Source organism: Pseudophryne corroboree, chromosome 7, assembly GCF_028390025.1.
Source record: "Pseudophryne corroboree isolate aPseCor3 chromosome 7, aPseCor3.hap2, whole genome shotgun sequence".
Taxonomy (NCBI): Eukaryota; Metazoa; Chordata; class Amphibia; order Anura; family Myobatrachidae; genus Pseudophryne; species Pseudophryne corroboree.
In genome coordinates this window covers 318,916,300-318,929,137 of record NC_086450.1, presented here as the reverse complement: position 1 = coordinate 318,929,137, position 12,838 = coordinate 318,916,300, and the positions used below count along the sequence as shown (strand labels likewise).

Below are 12,838 nucleotides of genomic sequence, written 5' to 3'. Positions count from 1 at the left end.
GTGGTGTCTACATTTCACATAAACCAACCTATTGTGGTTTTGGTTATTACGGTTACAACTCTGCTACTTAAACTCCTTGGGAGTTGTGAGGGCTTTGAAGGTGTATGTAAAGAGGACAGCTTATCACAGGAAATCGGACTCGCTGTTCGTTCTCAATGATCCCAATAAAATTGAGTGTCCTGCTTCAAAGCAGTCAATTGCACGCTGGATCAGGCTCACTATCCAGCATGCTAATTCCACGGCAGGCTTGCCAGTTCCAAAATCTGAAAATCTGTACAGGCCCACTCTACTAGGTCAGTGGTTTTTTTTGGGGGCAGCTGCCCAGGGTGTCTCAGCTTTACAGCTCTTTGCCGAGTAGCTACTTGGTCAGGTTGGAACATGTTTGCATAGTTTTACAAGTTTGATACTTTGGCCTCTGAGGACCTTCAGTTTGGTCAATCAGTTATGCAGGAACCTCAGCAGTCTCCCACCCAGTTTGGGAGCTTTGGTACTTCCCCATGGCACTAAATGGATTCCCAGTATCCTCTAGGACGTAAGAGAAAATAGGATTTTAATTACCTACCGGTAAATCCTTTTCTCGTAGTCCATAGGGGATACTGAACGCCCGCCCGGTACTTCGTTTTTCCTGCACTGTTTCTTGGCTAAGTACTGTTGATTGGTTCAGCTGTTGCTGTTACTGTTTACAAGTTTTGGTTAGCATGGTTTTCCTCTTGTTGCGGTTGTGCTGGTTCAAAATCTCACCACTTTCCTTTTCTGTATCCTTCTCTCAAAGTATGTCCATCTCCTCGGGTACATTTTCCTAGTCTGGTAGGAGGGGTCTCATGCTCATTGTCAGGGGCTTCATGCTCATTATCAGGGGTTTCATGCTTTGGGATCCATGCTCATTGCCAGCGGTCTCATGTCATGCTCGTTGCCAGGGGTTTCATGCTCGTTACCAGGGGTTTCATGCTCATTGCCAGGGGTCTCCTACTCATTGCCAGGGGTATCCTGGTCATTGCCAAGGATTTCATGTTCATTGTCAGAGGTTTCCTGTTCTTTGTCAGAGGTTTCCTGCTCGTTGGTAACTAGTATACAGAGAGAAAAAGAAAGAAAAATCCTTTTGTTGGCACACTCCTTAAAGGAATAGAAGACAATTTTGTTTGTATTTAAAATGTAACGTTTATTAATGATATTAAAATATAGTAGCCCCCAAGGAAAGAAAGGGAAAACTCAGACAGTAAAGCTGGTGTGAGAGTTTATAGTAATAAATATAAAATTAAAATCAGTTTCTGACAGAAGCACGCGGATCGGCGCCTACTCCGCCGATCCACGTGATTTCCGACTTGTCGGACAATTTTGGGGTGTATTGAATAGGTCGGAACCCATTCTGACCTAAAAAGTCGAAAACTGCCCTCTTTCTGACAGACCGGCAGCTTTTGACTGCATTTGAATATACCCCAATGTCTCCAACAGGTGGTTTCACCAAAATAACACTTATAGTTGGGAGGTAGTCAGTTTGCCGGCTGTCGGGATCCCGGCAGTTAGGACATGGCAAAACCAGGTTGATTTTGCCATGTAAATGATTGTCACTGAAACAGGAAAAATCTCCCAAAATCTCTCACTTTCTGATTCTTACATCCTCTTACATTCCCCCCCTCTAACTCTCCAATCTTTCTGTATAGGAAGTGACAATGCACAAAACCCCAATCCAATGGGGCAGGCAGAGGCACTTTCTTCCATCTACAAAATGGGCTGGGATGGACATGGCGCACTGCTGAATCAACCTAATGCAAACGATTTGTCTCTTTTTAGCAGAATTTGGCCCAATGGCATGAGCTGGCTGCAGTGGAGGTGGACCCTAAAGTCAGTCAAGGCCCAAATAGCGGTGACACCCTCTGTGCCAAAGTAGCTACACAGAGGGTGTCATATAAGGTCAATAAAATTTCAGGAATATAGGCCTCTCACAAAAACCTGATGAATAGTAATAGTGCCACACAATCCATCGACATGCAGTGTTAAGGAGGTGAGGAGACTCCATCAAATGCTAGCCCCAAGATCGACAGCCTTATAAATAAGGAGCTATAGCAGGAAGATCTTATGGAACACATGCGATTGCAGCAGCAGAGTCTGGTGTTGTTAAACTGGGAAACTGTGTTAGATCACTAGTAAACTACACAGGGGGGACCAAGCACCACTGCAGTTTAAAATCAATAGAGGTGTATAGCAGCTATCTGGGGTTAGGATCACTTAATAGAATAATGAAAAAGGAGAGCTCATAGAAACATAGAATTTGACAGCAGATAAGAACCACTTGGCCCATCTAGTCTGCACTTTTTTTTTAATGTACTCCAAGCTCATTGCAGCCAAGAACCCAACCTGACCCTCCCTTCCCCTTTCCTTCTCGCTGCTACAATAAAAAGAATACCAATAGTAATACTAATAGTTAATATTAGTTATTAATATTGACAGTTACCATAATCGGCTGAGTGGGCAATTCTGGGTATCTCTCCTCTTTCCAGCAAATTACTGCACGGCAGCAAGAAATTGCTACCTATTATGGCCCTCATTCCGAGTTGTTCGCTCGCAAGCTGCTTTTAGCAGCATTGCACACGCTAAGCCGCCGCCTACTGGGAGTGAATCTTAGCTTAGCAAAATTGCGAACGAAAGATTCTCAAAATTGCGATTAGAAATTTCTAAGCAGTTTCTGAGTAGCTCGACACTCAGGGGCCCTACTCACTGGCCGACCCGCCGCCGAGCTGCCCGACGGCGGATACGGCCGACGAGCGACCCGGCGGCGGGGGGCAGTGACGGGGGGAGTGAAGTTTCTTCACTCCCCCCGTCACGCGGCTGCATTGAAGTGCAGGCAAATATGGACGAGATCGTCCATATTGGCCTGCATGCACAGCCGACGGGAGACCAGCGATGAACGAGCGCGGGGACGCGCATCGTTCATCGCAGGAGTCTCCACACTGAAAGATATGAACGAGTTCTCGTTCATTTATGAACGAGATCGTTCATATCTTTCAAAAAATCGGCCAGTGTGTAGGGCCTATTACTCTGCCACTGCGATCAGTTCAGTCAGTTTCGTTCCTGGTTTGACGTCACAAACACACCCAGCGTTCGCCCAGGCACTCCCCCGTTTCTCCAGCCACTCCCGCGTTTTTCCCAGAAACGGTAGCGTTTTTTCACACACTCCCATAAAACGGCCAGTTTCCGCCCAGAAACACCCACTTCCTGTCAATCACATTACGATCACCAGAACGAAGAAAAAACCTTGTAATGTCGTGAGTAAAATACCAAACTTCTTAGCAAATTTACTTGGCGCAGTCGCAGTGCGAACATTGCGCATGGAAAATCGCTCCGATGCGAAGAAAATTACCGAGCGAACAACTCGGAATGAGGGCCAGTGTCCACAGTTGCAAGAAAATGCATTCTGCACATGTGGATTCAAAGCGACCCCCACAGTATGACTTTATTTTATGTATTCTGCATGAATTGGAGTTATGGGAAGGGTATATTGACTCTTTGTCTAACGATATTAAGCAACAGTTGCATGACTGTTTTCACTCCACACAATGGGGTATACATCCGGCCTATAATAAACAGCAAAAAGGTCAACAATCAATAGGTTGACCACTAATGGTCGACAAGCATTAGGCCAACATGGTCAAGAGGTCAACATGTACAAGATCTACAGTGCTTTTGATCAACAGGTACAAAAGGTTGACAGATTGAAATGATCAACATGACAATGGTTGACACAACCTTTTACGGGTTTTCTGCAACTTTTTCACACTTTCCATACATGTGGACTACGATTGGGAATAGTACTAAGCGAGCCATGCAAGGGGACGCAGTACACTAACTGGGGTTCCCTGTGGTTTGACTGCGAAAATAACATAAAAAAAAGTTGTATCTGCTCTTTTTGTGTCAAACATTTCCATGTCGACTTTTCATGTGTCGACCTTTTGTATCTGTCCACCTTTTCAACTGCCTACCTTTTACATGTTGACCTAATGACCCTGATGACTTTTTACATATCGACCATTTGGGGTTGACCTGCAATGGTACGAGACTTGACAACTATTGGAGGGTGCGCCAATTGTTATGGCATAATGTTCCTTTAACCACTTGCCTGGCATGGTCACATCAGATACGACCATACCAGTAAGTGTTTTATCTGACCTGGTCGCACAGGATGCGACCAGTCACAAAGATAGTGTTTGCAGCGACAGGGAAGGGAAACTGGTTCCGGTATGAATGGTCGACCATGTTATGGTCGACAGTCATTAGGTCGACCACTATTGGTCGACATTGACATGGTCGACATGGACACATGGTCGACACATGAAAATGGTCGACACATGAAAGGTCGACACATGAAAAGGTCGACGTGAGTTTTTTTACTTTTTTTGTGTCGTTTTTTGCGTAAAGTGACTGGGAACACCAATTAGTGCACCGCGTTCGCTCGCCATGCTTCGGGCATGGTGCCTTCGCTCCGCTATCGCTTCGCTCGGCACAGATTACCGTTCCAATCGTAGTCCACGTGGATCGTAAAGTATGGAAAAGTTCCCCAAAAGAAAAAAAAGTTAAAAAACTCACGTCGACCTTTTCATGTGTCGACCTTTCATGTGTCGACCATTTTCATGTGTCGACCATGTGTCCACGTCGACCATGTCAATGTCGACAAATAGTGGTCGACCTAATGACTGTCAACCATAACATGGTCGACCATGTGAACGGATACCAGGGAAACTTCCCTCCGCTGCTGCTCTCAGAGGGACCAGAAGGTACCAGACGAGGGACCAGAGGGACAGGGAACCCCCGTGTACCTGGCAGCTGTCTGGAGTGTAAAAAGTAATGTTGCAATGGTCATGATGTTACCGATGTTCCAATGTTACCGATCTCCCCAATTGATGTTCCGATGTTTGAGAACTATTATTTTTTAAACTAAAAATAAATGTATTTTTTACTTTTTTTTTTTACTAAAATAATTTGGGATAAGGTTACATTAATGTTCTTCACCTAATTCACTCATAAAAAAAAAAAAAAACCTGACAATTTGAGAGCAGTTTTTGGGGAAAAAATTGTCAGTTAAGTGGTTAAAATATATATTTGTATTTTTATCCTCACTGGGTCTGCCATGCCTGGTCTCTCTTTAACTCCGCTGTTACGCTTTATTTTTGCCCTATTATAGTTCATTCATAAACTGGGACTGTTAGTCATGAGATTGCTTTTCATTTATCATATGAGTACAGATGTACTGTAGACATGCTCATCTTTGCTGCGATGCGGTATGCTGCAACACGGCTTGCTGTATGGCATGCCGGGCTGCGACTATTCACAGCCGGCTATCGCTCCATTAATTCCTAATGGGATTAATAGAGCGATTGCCGGCTGTGATTGGTCACAGACCGGCCTGCCATACAGCAAGCCGTGTTGCAGCATACCACACAGGGCCGGTTTCGGGGCTTCTTGCGCCCCGGGCGGCATTAGGGGGCGTGGCTTCATAAGGGGGCGTGGTCTGTTACGCCCCCTGTAGTGTTGTAGGATGTGCGGTGCGCGATGACGTCATCGCGCACCGCACAGCAAAGGTCCTCTCCACGAAGGTAAACTAGACGCTAAGCGTCTAGTTCCCCTTCGTGGAGAGGACCTTTGCTGTGCGGTGCGCGATGACGTCAACGCGCACCGCACATCATTACAGTGAAGGTCCTCTCCAGGAAGGGAAATTAGACGCGTAGCGTCTAGTTTCCCTTCACAGCGGGCAGCCCACGAAGGGAAACTAGACGCGTAACGTCTAGTTTCCCTTCACAACGGACAGCGGGCCGCGGCAGCGGGGGGGCACCACAGCAGCAGCGGATCTTGCCATGGTGCGGCGCCCTCCGGAAGGCGGCGCCCCGGGCAAAAGTCCTGCTTGCCCGTGGCAAGATCCGCTACTGATACCACATCGCAGCAAAGATGAATGGCTATATCTGTATGTGTGATTCCCGATTCTGTCACTGTATTATTACTTGCTATTGTTTTTCCATTATTCCTATTGCTCCACTAGTAAAATTATTTAAAAAATAATAACAACAACTGAAGTAATTGTACAGTATTTTCAAGTGACGCTGAGTGAATTTGCAAAATCAAGTTTTACAGCAAGACAGGTTCTGGTGTTACAATGCTGAAGTTCCACTTTTGCTTCACCATTCCACAGAATTGTTATATATGAAATGTCACTGAATTTCGAGAAGAACAGTGCTGTGATAAATAATAAAATGTTGCTCATCTCTATTTTCAATGTTAGTTTATATAGGGTTGCCAATATAGGGACTAATTTAGACCTGATCGCTCCTCTGCGTTTTTGCAGAGGTCAGATAGCCGCCGCCCATAGAGTGTGAAAACCCTCCCCGTGCAAGCAGTCGGCCCTATGCATAGGCAAACTAGGCAAATGCCTAGCGTATTTCATATGAAAATGCGTCTTATTTGCATTTCTATGTGGTTAGGATGCACAAGCAGCTTTGCTGATTAAAATGATATGTGGCATTCCTATATTCTGTGTGTAGCATTTTGTATGCAGATACAGCCACATTCGCACACGGTATATAGGCATGCTGCATATCATTTTAATCAGCAGAAGCTGCTTGTGGATTCTAGCCACATAGCAATGCAAATAAGACGCATCTTCATAAATAATAGGCACCCAAAGCTGCCAGCTGACTCACGCCAGGCATCTCCTGCTGCATGGCGCATTGAGGCAAGATTTATGAGGACACATCTGTATCCAAGCAGAGACAGAGGTCACAGTGTTAGCGGCTGTGTGCGGGTGAGTTGGTTGTGCAACAGTGTTTGGCATATCTGTAAGGGGCATTATGTGTGTCATTATGTGTATAAGGGCATTAATAATGTGCAACATATGTGTAAGTGACATTATGTGTGTCATTATGTGTATAAGGGCATTAATAATGTGCGGCATATGTGTAAGGGACATTATGTGTATAAGGATATTAATAAAAGTTGGCATAAGGTGTAAGGCGCATTATGCTTATAAGGACATTAATAAAGTGTGTCATATGTGTAAGGGGCATTACTGTGTGGTATTATGTGTATAAATGCATTACTAATGGGTGGCATTATGTATATAAGGTGCTCTACTGTTTGGTGTAACATATAGAAAGGGCACTACTGTGTGGTCTAATGTGAATAAAGAGCAATATGGTATGGTGTAATGTGAATAAGGAGCAATTCAGTGTAATGTGAATAAGGAGCACTACTGTGAGGAGTAACGTTTATAAGGTAAAGTGGTACTACTGTAACATAGTAACATAGTAACATAGTATCTGAGGTTGAAAAAAGACAATTGTCCATCGACTTCAACCTATTTGTGGTCTCCTATGCATGATGATTTGACTAAAATTTCTGACTGATGCTGCTGTCAGCCGTTGCATTTTATCCCTATTTATAGTAACTATAATGCATGACTATGCACCATACCCTTTGATATCCTTATCCATTAGGAATTTATCTAACCCATTCTTAAAGGTGTTGACAGATTCCGCCATTACAACTCCCTCGGGCAGGGAATTCCAAACACGTATTGTCCTTACCGTGAAAAAGTCTTTACGCCGTATTGTGCGGAATCTCCTCTCCTCTAACCTGAGCGAGTGTCCACGAGTCCTCTGTGTTGATCTAACCAAAAACAGGTCCCGTGCAAGCTCTGTGTATTGTCCCCTTATATATTTGTAGATGTTGATCATATCCCCTCTTAGTCTCCGCTTTTCCAATGTAAACATGCCTAGTCTTTCAAGCCTTTCCTTGTATTCCATTGTCTCCATGCCCTTAATTAGTTTGGTCGCCCTCCTCTGTACCTTTTCAAGCTCCAGGATATCCTTTTTGTAGTACGGTGCCCAGAATTGTACACAGTATTCAAGGTGTGGCCTCACTAGTGATTTATATAACGGGAGTATAATACTCTCGTCCCTAGCATCAATACCCCATTTTATGCATGCTAATATCTTATTAGCCTTCTTTGCTGCAGTCCTACTTTGGGTACTACTGCTTAGCTTGCTATCTATGAGGACACCCAAGTCCTTTTCCAGTACAGAATCCCCTAATTTTACCCCATTTAGTAGGTAGGTGTAATTTTTGTTCTTGTTACCACAGTGCATTACCTTACACTTGTCTGTGTTGAAGCGCATTCTCCATTTGGCTGCCCATGCTTCTAATTTAACTAAGTCGTTCTGAAGAGACTCGGCATCCTCCTCTGTATTTATAGCCTTACACAATTTGGTATCATCTGCAAAAATTGACACCATGCTCTCTAGACCTTCTGTTAGGTCGTTAATGAAAATATTGAACAATAGCGGTCCTAATACTGAGCCTTGCGGCACACCACTTAGCACTTCAGTCCAAGTTGAAAAAGATCCATTAACCACAACGCGCTGCTCCCTATTATCTAACCAGTTTTTGACCCAAGTGCATATTGTGCTTCCTAGCCCTGATTCTTGTAGCTTGTAGATAAGTCTCATGTGTGGTACAGTATCGAACGCTTTGGCAAAGTCTAAAAAGATTACATCCACGTCTTTACCCTGATCTAGGTTTGCGCTTACTGTTTCATAAAAGCCAAGTAAGTTGGTTTGACAGGATCTGTCCTTCATAAACCCATGTTGATTCCTTTTAATGACCTTATTGACTTTAAGGAACTTCTGAATACTATCTCTTAGAATACCTTCCAATACTTTCCCCACTATAGATGTAAGACTAACTGGTCTATAATTACCTGGTTCAGCTTTACTTCCCTTTTTGAATATAGGCACTACTTCCGCTATACGCCAGTCTTTGGGAACCAGACCTGATATAACTGAATCCTTAAAGATCAAAGATAGCGGTTTTGCCAGTTCAGAGTGAAGCTCCATTAGAACCCTTGGATGAATACCATCGGGCCCTGGTGATTTATTAATCTTTAAATGTTTTAATCGGTCACAGACTACTTCCTCGCTTAAATAAGTACCTATCAGTGGGATATTCTCATTATTGAGATTGTGTCAGTCCCTGAAATGGGTCCTCTCTAGTGAATACTGTTGAAAAAAACTCATTTAGTGTGTCCGCTATGTCATTATCATTTTTGCTTAAGACTCCCAACTTGTCTTTTAAAGGGCCTATACTCTCCTTCTTTAATCTCTTGCTATTAATGTATTTAAAGAATTTTTTGGGATTCACTTTGCTTTCCTTTGCTACTAGTTTTTCAGTTTCTACTTTAGCCGCTCTTATTTCCTTTTTGCAAATTTTGTTACATTCCTTATAGTGCTGAAATGACTCTGCTTCCCCGTCAGATTTGTATTTTTTAAATGCTCGCCTTTTCTTGCCCATAAGTTCCTTAATCTTTTTGTTAAGCCACATCGGTTTATGATTTTTATTCCTTTTTTTGCTACTCATAGGAATAAATTTGAGTTTATTTTTAGCTAGCAGGAATTTTAGTACCTCCCATTTCTCCGTAGTATTTTTTCCTAAAAACAAACCTTCCCATTCAATATCCCTGAAAAATACCCTCATCTTTTCAAAATTTGCTTTGCTAAAGTTTAGAGTCCTAGTTGAGCCAGTATAGGGCTGTTTATGGAAACTGATATTGAATGTGACCATATTGTGGTCGCTGTTTCCTATGGGTTCCCCTACTATAATACCTGATACCAAATCCCCATTGTTTGTTAATACCACGTCTAAGATTGCATTGTACCTAGTTGGTTCCTCAATTAGTTGGACTAAGTGGTTATCATTAAGTGTGTTTAAAAACATATTTCCCCTAGCAGTATCACATGAATCGTTTTTCAGTTTATCTCTGGATAGTTAAAATCTCCCATCACTACTATGTCTCCTACTCCTGCTGCTCTTTCAATTTGCTTTAGTAACAATTCCTCATCAGATGCGTTGATACCAGGCGGCCTATAGCATACACGCAATACTAACTTTTTTATTCCTTTTTCCCCGCATGCAATTTCTACCCATAATGTCTCGACAGTGTCTACAGTCCCCTCCTGAATATCTTCCCGTATATCAGGTTTTAAAAACGGCTTTACGTAAAGACACACCCCTCCACCCTTTTTATTTAGTCTGTCTCTCCTAAACAGTGTATAGCCCTCCAGATTGACTGTCCAATCATGAGATTCATCCCACCAAGTTTCAGTAATGCCTATAATATCATACTGTTTGCTTGCTGCAAGTATTTCTAGTTCACCCTTTTTACCAGTAATGCTTCTGGCGTTTACATACATACAACTAAGATAAGTATTTTCCCTTGCGTTAGGGGCATCTTTCACCTTATGTAGCAATGATGACCTGTAATCGTCATTGGTTAGTGCTTTGGTAAAATCCCTTTTAGTACCCATGTTAGTAACCTTACCGCCTACTCTTACCCTCCCCCCAACTTCTCCCCCATTTCGTTTACTACCGCCATCCCCACTATTCTCACTGCATGACCCGTAGTTTCTAGCTAAACCCCCCCCCCATGCTCCTAGTTTAAAATCTCCTCCAACCTTCTAACCATCCTTCCCCCCAGCACCGCTGCCCCCTCCTCATTCAGGTGCAATCCGTCACGACAAAAGAGATGGCGCCTGACTGAGAAGTCCGCCCAGTGTTCCAGGAACACAAACCCCTCTTTCCTGCACCAATCCCTAAGCCACACATTTACCTCCCTAATCTCCCTCTGCCTCCCTGGACTAGCGCGTGGCACGGGTAATAATTCCGAGAATATTACCTTAGATGTCCTTGCCTTCAGTTTCTTTCCAAAGTCCCTATAGTCTTTCTTAAGGACATCACACCTTCCGCTAACTTTGTCATTGGTGCCAACGTGCACCAAGACCGCCGGGTCTTTCCCAGCCCCTCCCAACTGTGTGATGTAACGTGAATTAGGAACACTATCGCATGATATAATGTGAATAAAGTTGCACTATTGTGTGGCGTAACTTGAATTGGGTGTACTATTGTGTGGACATGCCCCTTGCCAACAAAAACACACCCCTGTTTGTGCTGTGCGCCGAATCTGAGCACTGTTCCTATTAAATTATAGGGGGTTGGCACACCAAAATAAGGACTGCTATGGGTGAGGGGTGATGGTGCTGGGAAAGGGGTGCAGGGTCAGCGGTGGAACTAGCGGTAGTGTTAGGGGGCAGCAGCCAAAATCTTGCCTAGGGCATCATATTGGTTAGGGTCGGCTCTGTGTGAAAGTGTGCAAATGCATGTGTACGCCATGCGAAAACCTCGCCAGACAGCGGACATCTGCAAATCCGTTCGCAGCTCACTCGCCATCTAATTTTTTTTCCATTCTGTGCTGTCTGTGCGTAGCCCAGGACTTACTTCTACAGTGAGAAAGAAACAGGCTGATAGGGGCCGGAGCTGACGTCGCACACCCGCCCTGAAAACGCTTGGGTTTTGGGGTTGCGTTTTTCCTGACACTCCCAGAAAACGGGTAGTAGCACCCACAAATTACCTTGCGTATGCCTAGCGATCAAAATTTTTCACGCCATTCTGTCGCTATTTGGCCTCATGCATGCGCATTACAGTGCATAGGCATGCACAGTCATTCAATAATCAGGTCTGAATTAGGACCATAGTTTGTAGTCACACACAAAACTTTATGATAATAGCTGGTACACCACTGCCAATTGTAAGCTCTGTACTAATCAAAAGTTTCTACTACATAGATTATAATGACACAATTATCCATACCTGGTGCTATTAATGTTATGAAGAGGTTGTGCAAATACAATTTATTTATTGCCCTTGACTCTGTACTTAAAGTAGATTAGCGATTAACTGCAACTTCTCATTTCTTAGGAAATCTTTTTACATTTTGAAACTTTTGGTACTCTAATTTATTAAAGCAGAAGTATCGCTATTCTTTTTTTAAACTCAGTTATCGGCACAGTCAGGGCTTAAAGTGGTCCTGGAGAGGTGATGGAACTAATTTTCCCTTCCACCTTCAACTCCCCCCCCCTCACATTAAGTGGAGCCAGGGCCAGTGCTAGTGTTTTCGGCACCTCCCCGCCCACTATAAATTAGTGCCCTACTTCCCATACTTTATAAAGGGACATTGATCTTACAAGGAAGCAGCGTGATCAAATAATAGTACCCCCAGTTCGAATTCGTAATACAGTATTATTCACATTAGACCGCATGTAGTGCCCCTGGTTTATATTACACCACATAGTAATGTCCCTTATTCAGGATACGTCACACAGTAGTGCCCTTTATTTACATTGCACTTCACAGTGGTATCCTTTATGCACATTATGCCACACAGTAGTGCCCCTTATATACAATACCCACAGTCAGAGGCGCCACCGGGTGTGGTGACACCCAGTGCGCACCCCTGATCTCCTGCCGTGATCGTGGCAAAAAGGGGGTGTGGTCTTACACTTAGGGGGTGTGGCTTCACGGGGATCCCGGAATTGTCACTCCGGGGGCGTGCCCAGCATCTCCGGAGATGTTAAGCTTTCCCCAGAGACAGTTTCCATGTGCTGTCGGCTCCTCTTCTATGACATGACAGGAGCCGGGTGCTGTAGGAGACTTTCTCACTGCAGCACCTGGCTCCTGTCACTGCGGAGGAGCTGACATTTGGTGTCACCCCCCCTCCAGGTGTCACACCCGGGAGCGGGCCGCACCCCCCGCACCCGCCTTGTGACGCCGCTGCCCATAGTAGTAGTGCCCCTTACACATAATGCCCTCAATAGTAGTGCCCCTTACACATAATGACCACATAGTGCCGCTTATACATATAATGGGTGGAACTCAAATGTTTGAAAAGTCGGTTGGGTGTCTGTTTTTTCCTTTCCATTAAATAGAAAAAAACAGACTCCCAACTGACTTTTCAAACATTTGAATC

General features: G+C 44.1%; 1 long non-coding RNA gene across 1 annotated transcript in view; it reads right to left on the bottom strand.

Moving 5' to 3' along the window:
* Nucleotides 1–569: 569 nt before the first annotated feature.
* The window catches only part of LOC134945171 (uncharacterized), a 61,546-nt gene continuing 49,277 nt past the window's right edge, over nt 570–12,838 (bottom strand). Inside the window, exon 3 of the long non-coding RNA XR_010182060.1 lies at nt 570–1,064. This is a non-coding gene — a long non-coding RNA (uncharacterized LOC134945171). The remainder of the gene's footprint in view (nt 1,065–12,838) is intronic.